Raw genomic sequence first — 14,568 nt, 5'->3', positions numbered from 1 at the left:
AACAGGAGATTCTGCCTTTTCCCTCTTACGAGTAAATTTTCAAGGCAGTTACATGCACACAATTAGCATAATTGTGCATAAGTAGCTTCTAGTTATTTACATGCTATGTTAGATACATCAAAAGTAAAGTATATGCATATTTTTTGGTTTTGAAGGTCTTGTTTTTCTGTCCAGGGTCATTTTCTGACCTCTTATCACACAGTCTTTTCTGACATAGAGTAGAACTGTATAAGAGACACCCTGCCCCTCCTCCAGGAGAAATTCATCTCCTCCTCCCTCCCTCCCCCTCTGGAGCAATTATTTAGCACAGCAATACAGCAGCTATTAAGAGCTGTTGGCTGCATTATAGAGGCCTTCACCTTCACTATTCCACTTTGGAGCAACACAATTGAGGCTGAACCATGCCTACTTCTAGTGGCCCAGTCATTCTGATGCCACGGACTGCCCTCCCACCGTCAGGTCAGAGAGGTAGGGGGAAAAATAGAAAATTCCAGTTTTCCCAAGGCTAAGGCAGCAGAGGCCTTCTGTTCCTTGTTACACATGGCTGCAAAATGCCTATGCAGGAAAAGGAGGCAATGCGGAGGTGTGCCTGGAGTGTGTCGCTGGGTGGAAAATCAGCTTGCCCCAGAGGGAGATGACCTGCTAAGGTGGGAGTCTCCCACTGCATATGGGAAACTTGGAAGGTCTGCACTTCTTGGTTACTTAGAGAAACATAGTGCAGGCACTATCATGCCTTTTGATGATTATCATGACAACAGCATGGGAATACTGGTATTATGCTGCTTACACTTCCTGAGAGATGGGAGAAACCATGAGACTTGGAGACCTGCTGTGCAACCTCAATGAGTGCAGGGATGCAACTCCCAGTTTGAAAACCAGTGACTTCAATATATGCACGTTCTTTTTATTTATATCACCATCCAATCTCCAAAAACAAATAAGGATGCTAATATACTTGTTTTTTTTCCTGCCTAATTTTATATCCATATTGTGGGGTGTTTACTGCTTAGCTTTTTAAAAATTTATACAATTTTTCTCTTTTTCGGTTCAATGTATTCTGTTTTCTCTTGATAGAATCTGCTGCTTGGAAATTGAACCTTAATATTTACCTAATCCCTGCGCAGTAGGAGTTTATCTCCACAGGAAATCATAAACCATTGTATTCTGAATAGCTAGTCTAAAGCAACTTTTGTCCAGAGCCTACTCAATCCACTGCTTTTTTCAGAGGAACTGGATCAAGCCCAACAGCATAAGTACTCTAATTATATCTTTGAATTTCTCATGTTGATTTTTACTTGTCTGGCTTTATTTCCATATTGTACTGGTTTTATTTTTCATGCCTAGCTTTTCTCAATATTGTGCAATTTTTTCCCTTTTTTTTGATTATATATAGTTTCTCTTTTTTGTCAATATATTCTGTTGATGCTCGATAGAATTTACTATGTGGAAATAAATCTAGAACCTTTGGGGTTTATTTATTCCAAACCACCCTACCCAAATTCCTCCATTCCACTTCCTTTCTTATATACACTCCCTTAAGGTTTGTGGTAAGCAGGCTTTTCTTTTCTTATAAATATCCTCATTGATATAAAATCTAGGGCTGTACAAGGGAAACTTTTCATTGAGCTTCATTTTTCAAAAATCTAATTTCAGTTGATTCCATGTTTATTTCAGTTTGAAATAAAATGTTAAATAAAAAAAAACCTAAATGGGATCTCCCCAGGCCATACTGACATTGTTTCATGTCACAAGGCCTCCTTGAGCCCCTACTCTCCACTCTTCTTCCAATAACCCAGAGCTAGAGTTAGGATTGCCCTGACTGGGCTGAGCCAAGGCCAACCAAAAGAAATTGAAGGCGGAACTGAAAACATGGTTGTTTAAATGTGCCTACGTGGAGGCTGAGCTGTAATAACTTAAGGGATAATCCTTTCTGTTTCTTTCATTTAGCTAATATTATTTTCTTTTATTATAATATTTGTAGTTTTTTAGATAATCTTAATATTTGTTGTTATTGAATTTTTTTTCAGTTTGATGTTTTTAAATATTAAAGTTTTAGTATGTTATTTTTAACAGCTAATTTATATTTTCTGTGCTTTATCTTTTAGTAATATTAGCTGTTATTTCTTTTATGAATTTATTGTATTTTCCTTTAATATAATTGTACACCGTTGTGAAGGCCTTGCCGATGTAATGGTATAGAAAAGCAATAAACTATAACTATAACTATCTCTAGCCATCTCTGGGGGTTATTTACTAAAGCTAGCACATGCGAAAAGGGACGTTAGCAAAAAAGGGGCGGAGTCAGGAGGTGTCTGCCCCGGAAGAGGAGGAGTCGGGGCGGATGCTGCGAGGACATCGCGGACAGCGAAAATGTAAGAACCCTTTTCGCTGTCCATTTCTCGCCTTTTATGATGGCGCTATTGGGTGCGAAAGCCGGCAGTGATCGCACCCAATTGCACCATCATAAAAGGTGGTGCTATTGGGTGTGAAATGGACAGTGAAAAGGCTTCGCCCCTCCACCCTCGTTAGCGCGCGATTCAGGGAGGCCTGTGACATCGGTAAATCTAGGCCTCTGCCTCTGAAAATATGAGGGGGTGAGGGTCTTCCTAGCCCCCAGTTCAATGGGATTTGTTTGGGTAGAAAATAGCAGGCGTGATTGCTAGTCACTCCTGCCCCATCAGCTTCTATTGAAAAGTGGTTCCAGCTGGCCCTGAGCCCAGTTTCAATGTTTGATGTCAAATAAAATGGTGCCAGTCTCAGATTCAGCTGTTGCTGTTTTGTTGTATGTCTGCAAATTGTTCAGCCATGCAATAAAAATTGCTCCGGTCTCAGGGCTAGCCAGCACCATTTTAAAGGGAATCTAGTGGGACAAGAGCAACTGAGGCTCTCTCCCACCTTTTTCTAAACATAAAAACCCCACAAAAGGAGGGGTTGACCCAAGTTATTGGCAGGAGCTGAAATAGGGAATGGACTGGTGGAAATTTATTTTCTTAACAAACCAAAAATATCTGAATATTTTCAAATATTTTTCAGCAAGTTTAGTTTTAGTGTGTTCAAAATGAATGTGCATCCCTATTAAAGTGAAACCTGTACAGAAAATCTCTTTTTTTCTCTCTTAGATGTATTATAATTCTTGTGTGCTATGTTTTTGATAGAAATACAATATAATTTTTGTTAATTGCTTACATTTTCAATCCTTTTCTGAGTTAAAAATTGTAGTCCAGCAGTGGGGTTTTGCACTAACTACCACATGTATGCCACATATATGTGTGGTTTATATGTGCACCCAGTGCAAAGAGCTCCTAAGCCCACTTTCCCAAAGATTTAAAAAACAAAAAACAACAGGATTCTTGTGAGACCCCATAGTCCCCAACCCCATCGTTACTGTAGAGGCAGCCCCAGTGTAAACATTGTTCTTGAAATCGTACAATCGTACAGTGATGGACTCCTTCTTCCCTTTCCAAATCTGCAATTTTGTAAAATTTGACCTGCTTCTCCAGCCTCCAAACCCTCCCAGGCCTCAGGACTTCCCTCTCAGGTTTCTGGACCTCCCCACCCTAGTCCATCCCCCTCAACCCCCAGTCACACCTTTTAACCTTTGGTGGGTTACTGGGATCTGAAATGAACCTTATGTTCTGAGCCCTCTGCCATCTGAACAAAAATGATGCCAGCCTGTCACTTATCAACCTTCACTCCTACGATAGGGGCCTACGTTGATAAGGGGCTTTCCGGTGCCATTTTTACTGAGATTTCACAAGATGAAGAACCCAAAACCTAGGTATGCTCCAGATGGACTAGTCAACCACGGATTGAAAAGTGTGCCTGGGAGAGAGTTAAGGAGGTGTGTTAAGGTGGGGAATCCAAAGGCCTGAAGGGAGTCTTGGAGCTTTTGGGGGAATGGGGTTGGAAGCTGTGAGGGACAATTTTTACAAAGGGGTGGGATGGAAAGGAAAGGAAGCGTCTTCATTGCAAAACTATAACAATTTTTCATTGCATTGGGGCTGCCTCTAAAAGTGACAGAGGGGTCTCACAAGACCCTTGGGATTTTTTTTACTCTTTGGAATGGGGTTTCAGGGTGCTCAAGCCATTTGATACACTGCCTGAAAGAATCGGGATGCAAATTAGCAGCGTTGCAGCTGTCTTTCATTAAAATAAACTGGCTTGCAAATTTTCAGGCAAGCTGCGTTATTTTATTACCATGAAATTGCCTAGTAAAGAGTTGCTTTGCATGCATTTGCAAAGCTTTTGGATGAAAAGTAGCTCTTTTCAACGTTGGTATTACTGAAAATAAAATAATACCCAGCATTTAAAATACTGCATGTTATCACTGTGTTAATGCATTTACCTTGTGGTAAATGCTTTTTAACATGTGATAAATGCCTATTGAGGTTTAGGAAAAATACCACTAAATTAGGTACCTATTTTTATCCCAACTTAAGACCATAAGGCCTGGATTCATCATTAATCGCAGAATGATAAATCCAGCAAAAACGGGTGGGCGGGTCTGCGAATGCCCGCAGCCTTCACACCACCACGGTGTCTTCGTTTCCGGCTTTCACACCAAATAGTGCCACCGTGAATGGTGGTGCTATTCAGCGCACTACTGCCGACAATAAGCCTTTAGAAAATAACCCCGTAAGTTTTCAGCAGAAAATTCACCTACATATAGGGCCTCATTTCCCTTATCGCGTGCGATACCAAAATGGGGGCGGAGTTGGCCCCGGAAGAGGAGGAGTCGGGGCATCACCAGGCCGACTCCGCGAAGATGCCGCGGACGACGAAAAGGTAAGGCCCTTTTCGCGTCCGAGTTCACGCCCAATAGCTACACCTCCTATGGTGGTGCTGTTGGGTGCGAAACCGGCAGCGATCGCATTGCGATGGTGTGATCGCTGCCGGCTAACACAGGCCCGCCCCCATTTCGGCCTCCCGCCCCTCATTCCCTAAAGTATTGCAGGCCTGCAATACTTTAGAAAATGAGGCCCATAGGGACCTAAAATGTGGGTCCCTAAATTTAGACCTGCTATTCATTTACCTAGATTTAGGGTCCTAAATAAGTTGACTAGTGCTGAAAATTAGTGCTAAGTGTCTAACTTTCAGGATGATTCACTAAGTAGTAGAGATGTGAATCATGTCCTCGATCGTCTTAACGATCGATTTCGGCTGGGAGGGGGAGGGAATCATATTGTTGCCGTTTGGGGGGGTAAAATATCGTGAAAAATCGTGAAAAATCGAAAAAACGTAAAATCGCAAAACCGGCACATTAAAACCCCCTAAAACCCACCCCCGACCCTTTAAATTAAATCCCCCACCCTCCCGAACCCCCCCCAAATGACTTAAATAACCTGCGGGTCCAGTGGCGGTCCAGCGGGGGTCAGGGAGCGATTTCCCGCCGCGAATCGTTTTCGTACGGAAAATGGCGCCGGCAGGAGATCGACTGCAGGAGGTCGTTCAGCGAGGGTTCCGGCGCATCGCTGAACGACCTCCTGCAGTCGATCTCCTGCCGGCGCCATTTTCCGTACGAAAACGATTCGCGGCGGGAAATCGCTCCCTGACCCCCGCTGGACCTCCAGGAACTTTTGGCCAGCTTGGGGGGGGCCTCCTGACCCCCACAAGACTTGCCAAAAGTCCAGCGGGGGTCCGGAAGGACCTCCTGCCGTCCAATCGTGTTCGTCTATGGCCGCCGCCATTTTTCGGCGCCATTTTGGAAAATGGCGCCGGCTGAAGACAACAAGATTCAGTAGCAGGAGCCCGTTCCGGACCGCTGCCGTTCCGGACCGCCGCTGGACCCGCAGGTTATTTAAGTCATTTGGGGGGGGTTCGGGAGGGTGGGGGATTTAATTTAAAGGGTCGGGGGTGGGTTTTAGGGGGTTTTAGTGTGCCGGCTCACGATTCTAACGATTTATAACGATAAATCGTTAGAATCTCTATTGTATTGTGTTCCATAACGGTTTAAGACGATATTAAAATTATCGGACGATAATTTTAATCGTCCTAAAACGATTCACATCCCTACTAAGTAGTGGGATTTACAAAGCCATGGTAAATGACCCTGTGGCTTGGTGAATCAACCTGCTGCTTAGTGAATCTGGTGGCATTTTCCAATAGAGAAAAATACTGTGGCAATGAAAGGATCCCCGAGAAATACTGATGGCAGCCCGAGGACTGTGAGACCACCATCACTTAAAGTAACCACTCGGATCCATGTTTGCCCCCCCCCCCCCATCAAAGTCAGCAAAATTCCTGAGGCTTTGCATAGATCCCCTGGCTGCCGTTAGAGGCAGCCATTATTGTAAAAATAAATTACACAATTTTATACCCCTAGAGACATGCCAACTTCTCACCAGAAAGCCCAGCCCCCAGAGACTGGGAAGCCAGGTTGCCCACCCTCTGGACACCCCTTGACCCCCTCCTTAATAAACAGTATAGTCTTGGTGGTCCAGTGGACTGCCTCACCCCTCAGTCCCCACCTCTCTGAACTCCTTCCTCCTTGCATAAAAACAGATCTCTGGTGGTCTAGTGGACCTCAACCCCAACCTTTCAGATCACCCCTTACTTAATAACATCATTGGGGCCCATGGCGCTGCTTAATTGTTTCCAAGGTGCCTCTACCTGGCCTTTATCCCTATTATGGGGGCCAGATTAACTTGTGAAGGAGCTGGGTTGGGGGCTTAGGATGGGAATTGCCATGGGCTTAAAAATGTGCGATTTTTTTTCAGCAACGGACCGCCTCCAAAGGCAGCCAGGGGAAATTGTATGACTTTCTCGGAAAAGCTTTACACAAGGCCAAGTGGCCTCTATTATGTATAGGCTATGCGTGCTTCGGGATGTGTGGTAATGTCCCTTGCACCTGTGAGAAATGAGGTTAAAGGTTACTTTATTTATATATTGCCTATGCAATAGCTCTAGGTTGCTTACAAAAGAACAAACATAATAAAACAATATAAAACAAACATTACTTAAAACAATCTAAACAGCTTCAATAAGAAAATAAATTGATTAAAATTGAGTAAAACAATGCAGAATATCTTATAACAAAAGATTCAAAAAAATTCCCAAACTATTCCTCATGATTATACAACAATCTATTGATAGACTTCTGTAAAATAAAGGTCTTTAGCTGGCTTTTAAATGTTTTCTTACAAGTCTTAGATCCCATGTTGTATGGAAGGCTGTTCCATACATTTGGAGCAGCTAATGAGAATGAGCACTGCCAGGTCTCGACAAATCGTGCTTGATATAGTGAAGTCACTTCCAGTTGAGCACTTTGTGAAGAGTGCAAAGTTCTTGCAGTACTGTAAATTTTCAATAAATTCTTACTCCAAGAGAAGGAGTTTACTGCAATCAAATTAAATACTATCAAGATAGACTTGTATCTGATCCTTGACTGAATAGGAAGCAAGTAAAGTTGGAACAAAATTGGGAAGATATGCTCCCTTATTGTACTCCCCAAGATGAGCCAAGCAGTGGTACTGTGCAACAATTGCTTTGATTTAATATTGGCCAACAGTAGGCCTAAGTAAAAACTTACAATAGTCAAGAAGTGGCATGATCAGTAATTGAACTACAATTCGGAATTCACTAAGATATAACAGCGATTTAAGAGGACACAGCAGGCACAGTTTATAGAAACCAGCTCTCACAATGGATCTAATTTGAGGAATAAATGATAACTTGGAGTCAATAATGACTCCAAGGCTCCTGGCATGTGGGGAGATTTTCATTTCCTGTTTATCAAAAGTTAAGCTAAAAGGAATTCAGATAGAGTCCTGGTGTTGAATAGCTACCATTTCTGTTTTTGCTAAGTTAAGTGCAAGTCTATTCCCATTCAGCCAAGATTTAATTGCTGACATGCAAGGAGAGAAATAAGAAGTTGCCTCAGCCCAGGACTATTTCTAATGGAATATAGAACTGGATATTATAAGCATATATTGGGAAGCCCTCGCAGAGCCAGCTAACAACTTACATTCAGGTGTAAAATAAATGTTAAACTCCTGAGTTGTAGCTAATTTCAAATCAAATAACGCAACTTGCAATCTGTTTGGAATTCAGTGTTATTTAATTTGTATCAACCAGAGCAGTAATAAGCTCATTAGCATGAATTTATATTCTAATAAGCTCAATAAATATGTGCAGTGCCTAGACTGAAATACCGAGATACTTCAAATAACTTGTGTTATCCCCATTTGAGGTAATTTTCTACCCCAAAAAATGCTGTTCTTTGCAAGGTAAATGGCCTGATGTGCCTTACTGAATGAGACCATTTATTTTTTTGCCATATACCATCTCTTTAGTCACCCACTTTTTAAGATCCTAAATTTAGGAGCTTAGTTGTTGTGCTTGGAGGTGGACCCTTGTCCTTTAGCAGTGGAGAACAGCTCCCTGGTAGGGACCAGGAAGCACCTGCTTCCAGGGGGCGGAGCACAGGAGGAGACAGAGGATAGGATGAGCTTCACCACTGGAAGCCCACGGTCCCCCTGGGTGGAGCCCGTAGGGACCCAGGCCGCTTGGACTTAGGTGGGCCTCGCAGGGTCTCCCAGAGACGTAGTAGAGAGGCGTGCCCATGAACAGCAAGAGAGTGCGGTCGTACACTAAGCTGTAGGTCTGGAGGAGTAAGGAAGGCCAGTACAGCATAGGTGATGACAAGGCAAGGGACAAAACCAGAATCAGGAGACGTGGTCAATGGCAGCCGGGGTCAGAATCCGAGGATCAGTCCAAGGAGTAGTCAACGAAGCTGGGGTCAGGTTCAAGAGGTTAGACAAGGTCACAAGGCAGGCAGAGGTCAGGATCCAGACAGTGAACATAATAGTCAAGGAGCAGGCCAAGGTCAGTACCAGAGAGACAATCCGAGAGTACTACCTGGGGAGACAGGACAAACAGACACTGGAACAGAAGGACACTGGAACAGTAGGATGCTAGAAAAAGGCTGGAACAAGATTGGAACAAGACTGTGAACGTGGAAGCAAACTAGTACACTTATGGGTGGATTTTATAAATTTACGCGAGCGCTTACTTTTGTTCACGCACCAAATACATTGGTGGCAGCAGCGACGTGGGAATTATGCGACAGTTCAGCCCAGGGTAACAGATCAGACCAGTTGTCCTGCTGGTCGTTCACGTAGGAACGTTTTCAAGGTCTGGATGGCCCTTTCAGCTTTACCATTGGCCTGTGGGTGATAGGCCGAAGTGAAATTCAAGGCAATGTTAAACTTTTTGCATAGAGAGCGCCAGTTCCTGGTGGCAAAATGTGGAGCTCGGTCAGATATAATTTCCTTTGGGAGTCCATGGAGATGGAAAATGTGTTTCAGGAACAACTTGGCTAGTTCTGGGGCTGATGTGAGGCCCAGCAGGGGAATGAAGTGACCCATTTTTGAAAAATGGTCGATGATGACCCAGATTACGGTATTGCTCTGAAGGCAGGTCTGTGATTACGTCCATTGAGATGCTGGACCATGGCTCAGTAGGTGCTGGAAGTGGTTGGAGTAGATCCCAAGGCTGTCTGTAGGTGGCTTCTGTTGGGTGCAGACGGGACATGATTGTACATAGTTACAAAAGTCTTGCACCATGTAAGGCCACCAGTAATATCTCCGCAACCTCTCTAGGGTCCTGGTATGACTCGGGTGTCCTGCCAATTTGGAATCATGGGCCCATTTCAGAACTCATTCACGTAATCTACGTGGAACAACGATTTTCCCAACTGGAACTGTAGTGGTCATGGCAAGGGATACGCAGGCAGGATCAATGATGTGTCTGGGAACATCAGGAACATCCTCTGGTTCGAAGGATCTTGATAGTGCATCAGCACAGAGGTTCTTGGAAGCTGGGTGATAATTTAGGACAAAATTGAACCGTTCAAAGAAGAGCACCCATCGGGCTTGTCTAGGATTCAAGAGTTGAGCTTCTTTAAAGTGCTCAAGATTCTTATGGTCGGTGAAAATGGTAAATTTATGTTGCTCCCCTTCCAAACAGGGGTGCCACTCATGGAGCAACAACTTGATGGCTAGAAATTCTCGGTCTCCAACGGTGTAGTGCTGCTCTGTAGGAGTGAACTTGTGTGAGTAGATGAACAAGGTATCAATTTACCCTTTGGAGAAAACTGACTTAAGATGGCTCCTGCTCCAATTGTAGAGGCGTCAACTTCGATGACGAATGGGCATCTTGGGTCTGGATGCTGAAGACAAGGACCGGAACAGAAAGCTTCTTTTAGCGTCTGAAAGACGGCTTGTGCTTTGGGTGTCCACATATGAGTGTTAGCCCCTTTCTTGGTCATGGCGGTGAGCGGAGTGGCTAGGGTAGAATAATTGGCAATGAAGCTCCTGTAATAATTAGAAAAGCCAAGGAAACATTGTAAGGTCCATAGGCCTACTGGCTGGGGCCAGTCTTGGATCCCTTGGCCTTTATCCGGATCCATGGAGAAACCTTGATCAGGTATGATGTACCCTAGGAGGACGATCCAAACATTATCTCGATGGGATTCAATGTCTTTGGAAAAGATCAGGATGCCATCAAGATATACGACTACGAATGAGAACAAGAGGTCTTGGAGGAGTTCGTTCATAAGGCATTGCATAGCCCAAAGGGCATCACGGTATATTCATAGTGACCATCCCTCGTGTTGAATGCGGTTTTCCAGATATCTTCAGGTTGGATGCATACCAGATTGTACGCACCCCTCAGATCCAACTTGGTGAAGATCTGTGCCCCTTGAAGGTGGTCAAACAGCTCACTGATAAGGGGCAAGGGGTACAAGTCTTTGCGGGTAATGGCGTTGAGCCCTCTGTAGTCAATACAAGGGCATAAACTGCCGTCCTTTTTCTTGACGAAGAAAAAGCCCGCTCCAGCGGGAGAGTCAGAGGGACGAATGAACCCCTTTTCTTAAGTTCTCTTTGATATACTCAGACATGGCTAGGGCTTCTGGATGATACAATGGATAAGTTCTGCCCTTGGGAGGTGTGCCCGGCAGAAGTTCTATGGAGCAACTGAACTTGCGTAGTGGAGGCAAAGTGTCCGCCTTCTGTTTCGAGAAGACGTCTTCAAACTAAACATACTGGGTAGGCAAACCAGATAGGGTGGTAGACTTCAAGACAGAGATTGCTGGAGATACTTGACGTAGACATGTCTTCTGGCATTTCGAACCTCACTGCACCAAGTGCAGGGAATGCCACTTGAACTGGGGTTCATGAACCTGGAGCCAGGGCAGCCCCAGGATGACTGGATGTGTGGAACATTTTAACACATAGAAGGACATCTCCTCCTTGTGAAGAGTGCCCACGGTAAGACAGACAGCCACTGTTCATTGGGTGATGAGCCCTGGAAGATGTTCTCCTTGAATGGAGGTGATGCGGAGGCTCACATCTAATGGCTGAAGAGGAATGTTCAGAAGCTTAACAATGTTATCCATGATGAAACTGCCACTTGCTCCTGTATCAACAAGAACAGTGGTGGCGAAGGAGTGGGCCTCGATGCCCAGAGAGACTGGAAGCAAGAGTTGGGGGCCGGTAACAGTAGCTCCTAAGATTGGGACCCCCGCCGGGCTCAGGCATGGCAGTTTTCCGGACAGACCGGACAGGACTGCCGAAGATGTCCGGAAGCATCACAGTAAAGGCAAAGACCCTCCGACGGAGACGTTCGGTGGAAGACAGTCACCCACGATTCACCTCTATAGGTTCCACCATGGGAGGAGTTGGTGGTGATGGAGTCTTGGCTGGAGGACTCTGGACACGCGTGGGACACGGTGTAGGAGAGCAGGAAGCCTTTACTTCTAGGCGCCTTTGCCAGAGATGATGGTCGATCTTCCCGGTGAGGGAAATCAGGTCCTCTAGAGACGTGGGAGTCTCACGGATGGAGAGTTCATCTTTGAGAGCGCTAGAGAGTCCATCTAGAAAGATGACTTGCAGACAATCTTATTGCCACCAGAGCTCAGTAGCCAGGGTCCTGAACTCCACCGTATACTCAGAGAGGATCTGTGACCCTTGACTGAGGTGGAGTAGATTATGGCTGGCTACAACTTGGAGGCCTGGATCTACGAAGGTCTGCTTGAAGAGAGCAACAAACTCAGATAGCTTGGAAAGCATGGGATCAGAGCATTCCCATAATGGAGAGGCGCATGCAAGAGCCTTCCCTTCCAGGCGGGAAAGGATGAAGGTCACTTTAGTGGTTTCTTTCAGGAACAAGGAGGGTTGCAGTGCAAATTGCATGAAGACTGATTGAGGAAGCCATGACAGGAGCATGGATCCCTGTTGTATCGAGGAGGTGCAGGGAGCGCCAATGATGCTTTGGGTAGCATAGAGGCCGATAGGCCCACGGGATTGGCCAGAGCTGTATCTCGCAGCTGGGAATGAAGCTCTTCCACCGAAGAAGCTAGCGATTCCAAAGCCCTGTGATGTACTTGGACTGTAGTGGCCAAACCCGGTAGGGCCCTGGAAGTGGGAGACTCTGCCGAGTCCATGGCCTTGGCAACCTGTTGCACTTGGAGGTGGAGCCTTCTCCTGGAGCAGTGGAGATCAGCTCCCTGGTAGGGACCAGAAAGCACCTGCCCCCAGGGGACGGAGCACTGGAGGAGACAGAGGCTAGGATGAACTTCACCACTGGAAGCCCGTGGTCCCCCCGGGCGGAGCCTGTAAGGCCCGGGTCGCTTGGACTTATGTTTGCCTCCCAGGGTTTCCCGGAGAGGCAGTAGCGAGGTGTGCCCATGAACAGCAAGGGAGCACGGTCTGACACTAGGCTGTAGGTCTGGAGGAGCAAGGAAGGCCAGTACAGCATAGGCGATGACAAGGAAAGGGACAAAGCCAGAATCAGGAGACGTGGTCAATGGCAGCCGGGGTCAGTCCGAGGAGTAGTCAACAAAGCACTGGTCAGGTTCCAGAGTCAGACGAGGTCACAAGGCAGGCAGAGGTCAGGATTCAGGCAGCGAACAGAATAGTCAAGGAGCAGGCCGAGGTCAGTACCAGAGAGATAGTCCAAGGGTACTACCTGGGGAGACAGGACAGACAGATGCTGGAACAGAAGGACACTGGACAAGGCTGGCACAGTAGGACATTGGAACAGTAGGACGCTGGAACAAGGCTGGAACAAGACTGGAACAAGACTGTGAACGCGGAAGCAAACTAGTACACTTACAGTGCCGACCTGTTTGCTAAGGTAAGGAAGTGCAGGCAGGGACTTCCTTATATCGTACGTTCAATCAGAGCACACCGCGGAGCTAGGATTAGCCCCTGGCCCTACAAGAGGCCAGGCAGTCCGCATGCATGTGCGTAGGGGCGTGGCTATCACCACTGGGGACTCCGAACTCTGGCTTGAGTCCTGGTGCACAGTGGAAGGCTCGGCAACCACCGCTACAGGACCCTGGGGAGGCCGACCCATGACCTGCAGAGGAGCTAGCGAGGTGAGCAGGCCCGTGCATGGGCCGGGCGTGGTCGGGGTGTGCAACACTAGTAAAACTAGGATCCTAAATGGAGGTACATTTTTAAAAGGGCCAATTTAGGAGCCTAAATTCACAAGTTAGGAGCCTAAACCCTTTGAAAATTGTCCCCTTGGTGTTTATATGCAAATGCTAAAGTCTAAAAAATTAAATGGAAGACTAAGGAGTAGATTTTCAAAAAATACGCGCACGTCTATGTGTGCATGCTACCGGCATGCGCACATGGACATGCAATTTTATAACATGCGCGAGCTGGCACACACATGTTATAAAATTCCGGGTCAGCGCACGCAAGGGGGGGGTATAATTTAGCAAATTTGTGTGGTGACACATCGGGGCCTTCCCCAGTTCCCTCCCAGTCCGCTCCAATTAAGGAGCGGACTGGGAGGGAACTTCCCAATCCCCCACCCTAACCTCACTTCTCCTTCCCCTATCCTACCCTCACTCTATCCCTATCCTAGTCCCCCCCATTTTTTTAACTCACGTTTTGCTCCTGCAAAGGAGCAGGAGCAAGTTGCACATGCTAGCAAAGCAGCAAATGACCGCTGTACCGGGCATCCTGCCCCCTGCCCCTCGGACCGCCCCGCCCCCAGACTGCCCCTTTTTAGGGCCCCAGCACTTACAGACATCCTGGGGTTTACGCATGTGGCCAGGCCCATTTGAAAATTGGCCCGTCGTGCATAAGGCCCGGCCACGCACGTAAACCATGGGATTTATGCGCCGGGGTTTTGAAATCCAGCCTTAAATGTGCATGGCACTAGATGGAGATATTGACATAATAGGCATCTCAGAAACCTGGGGGGGGAAAGGATAACAAATGCAACACATGGATACAAATGGACAAAATATATTGAAATGACAGTGCAGACTGAAGTAGTGATACTTTATGGTTAAGGATACCATAGATTCAGGTAGGATACAGATTCTATAGGAAACTTACTGTACTCTGGAATCTCACTAGAAATCCCATGCTTGACTAAGAAGATTATAGCAGTGGGAGGTTTACTTCTATCCATCTAAAAAATAGGGTCATTTTTCAAATCGCATTGAGAATCTAATGCATGTTCAATGGTATCTAAGGGTGCATTAATAGCTAATAAATATTGTATCACAAGCAAGCATGCAAATTTTATTATGAGTTTAAACATGGG

This window comes from Rhinatrema bivittatum, chromosome 2, assembly GCF_901001135.1.
Source record: "Rhinatrema bivittatum chromosome 2, aRhiBiv1.1, whole genome shotgun sequence".
In the NCBI taxonomy this organism is placed as follows: Eukaryota; Metazoa; Chordata; class Amphibia; order Gymnophiona; family Rhinatrematidae; genus Rhinatrema; species Rhinatrema bivittatum.
This window is presented reverse-complemented; position numbering follows the sequence as displayed.